The 2616-nt window shown below is 36.0% G+C and overlaps 1 non-coding gene across 1 annotated transcript; it reads right to left on the bottom strand.

Annotated features, from left to right (window-relative positions):
* Nucleotides 1-1033: 1033 nt before the first annotated feature.
* On the bottom strand, nucleotides 1034-1157 carry LOC140683087 (small nucleolar RNA SNORA17). Its single transcript, XR_012054647.1, has one exon. It is a non-coding gene; the product is annotated as a small nucleolar RNA SNORA17 (small nucleolar RNA).
* Nucleotides 1158-2616: the final 1459 nt, after the last annotated feature.

Here is a 2616-nt window from a genome sequence, read left to right on the forward strand (position 1 = left end):
TTTTTGCAGAGAAATCTCTGATTTTTATTTTTCATTAGTTAACCACTCTCTCTGTTATCATGTACATATGCCTAGAAATGTAAAGACTGGAAAGATTTTAAGTTTCCTATTTGCCCTTACTGCATTGTAGAGAAGTGATTTGTTCATAATCTCAACAAAATTAATAAATTGTTTTTCAATAATAGAAAGACAGTTTTATTCTTTCTGAGTGTTATACTCATAGGCATTTTAATGAGGCTTAGAAGATGTAGATGGTATTTTTAAAAGTTCTGAAGTGTTTTAAAAATTCTTTCTTTCTTTCTAACTGTTCAGCACAGAGCTACATCAGAATTACTTTCTTGATTTCAGCTGTCATTAATGAATCAGCCAAATGAGTATGGGATGGTACAACTATGACATAGTATGAGATAATAACCCCATTTGGGCTGTCACACATATGATAGTCAGCAAAATATCAAAAACTTGCCCAGAATATATTTCTGAATGACATGCCCTTTTCACTACTCTGGATATAATTCATAATTTCTGCAGACTAAATACAGACTGCCTCAAATGTACTTTATTACTATTTTTCATGGCAGGTAATACTATGTGTGACATTACTATAAATTAAATTTAACTTGTAGTATGTGATGTTCAACTTAAAACATCACAAAACTGATTTAAAAATAAAACTTATATTAATTTAAAATAGTAGAAATAGCCCTTCGAACAGGGTAATAATGTTTCTAGAGAGGTTTGTGTAGAAGGGATTATACACATTAAAACCTAACATTACCCAAAATTTAATAATAATAATAATAATAATAATAATAATAATAATAATAATAATAATAATAATAATGATGATGATGATGATGATGATGATGATGATGATGATGATGATGAAACTAGATAAAAGATAGATAGCCATTTTTTATAAGAAGCAGAAAAAAAATTTTTGATAATTCAAAATGTTTCCATTAAACATTTTGATTTCCCTTACCTCCAGAATTGCTGACTTAGTAAAATTACTCCACAATATTTCTAGATGCATTTCTAGCCCAGAGTTATTCAGCTATCCACATTTCTGGATACTGAATAGAGACAAAGCCTAGTAAGCCTTCTCCCACTTTTTTGATGTTAAAAACTAATACAGATTTTCCCATCTGGAGAGAAGATACAAAAGCTACTGCACTGTAAATCATCTCTATGGGATTATAAGAACATGGACAAAATTTGTTCAGAAGAAAGTATCTTCACAGAGGTTTTCATGACTTTCTTCTATTCACAGAGAAAATAAACAATCTTCACCTTCGTAGAGCTGCCAGCACAATGAGTAGTCCTGAGTCCATACTGAAGAATATAACACATTGTGAACATTTTCATAGTTTGCAACTATGCCAAGAAACCTTTTTCCCCTTCTTTTTATTGTTTAGTAGAAACAACATCAAGTTTCGACATACAATGGTGAGTTAACCCTGGCTGGATGCCAGGTGCCCATCAAAGCCACTTTATCACTCTCTTCCACAGCTGAAAAAGAGAGACAAAAAATAACAAAAGGCGCATGGTAGAAATAAGGATAGGAAGAGATCACTGAGCAATTACCTTAATGGGAAAAACAGACATGACTTGGGGAAATTAATTTAATTTATTACCAATCAATTCAGAGTTAGAAAAATGAGAATTAAAAAGTAAATCATAAATTACCTTCTCTCTACTCCACCCTTCTTCCAAGGCTCAACTTCATTCCCCTTTTTCTCTACCTCCTCTCCCCAGTGGCACAGGGGGATGAGGAATGGGAGCTGCAGTCCATTCATCACACATTCTCTCTGCCTCTCCTTCCTACTCAGGGGGAGGATTCCTCACACACTTGCCCTGATCCAGCGTGGAATCCCTCCATGGACTTCTCCAACGTGAACCATGACCATGGGCTGCAGTTCTTCAGTGACTTCTCCAGCTTGGTTTCCTTTCTTGCACTGCAGTCCTCCAAGAACAGCCTGCTTCAAGACATTTTCCCTGCATGATAACAAGTCCTGCCAGTAAACCTGCTCCAGCATAGGATCCTCTCTCCATGGAGCCACAGGTCCTGCCAGAAGCCTGCTCCAGCAGGGACTCTTTACAGGGTCACAGCCTCCTTCAGGCACACCCTGGTGTGGGGTCTCCCACAGGCTGTGGGTGGTTCTCTGCATCTCCATGGATCTCCATGGGCTGAAGGGTGACTGACAGGTGCCCCACCATGGTCTGCACCAAGGGCTGGATTCTAGATTTTGTGAAGTGGTCACTGCAAGCTTTGCAAGGTAAAGAAAGAAATTTAGAAGTAAAATGGATGCGATTAACTGTGAGACACCATTCGTTCCTTCATTGTTGTCAGTTAATGTCATAAAAGACTAAATTGGAGAGAATTGTTTCTCTCCTTATTTATACCATTTTATTTAATCATGAAGCAAGCAAGTCAATGTTATTCCATTAATATTTTGTTTCCACAGAAGCAGACAAGAAAACTAAATGACTTACTAATGATTTAAATTTAAAGCATGCAGAACAATTTACATTGGACCTCAGTGTGGTAATGTTCAGAAACAGCTTTCATTTTTGAAAATTAAATTTGTTTCTGAACAATCCAGACCATTTCAT

Source organism: Taeniopygia guttata, chromosome 2, assembly GCF_048771995.1.
Source record: "Taeniopygia guttata chromosome 2, bTaeGut7.mat, whole genome shotgun sequence".
In the NCBI taxonomy this organism is placed as follows: Eukaryota; Metazoa; Chordata; class Aves; order Passeriformes; family Estrildidae; genus Taeniopygia; species Taeniopygia guttata.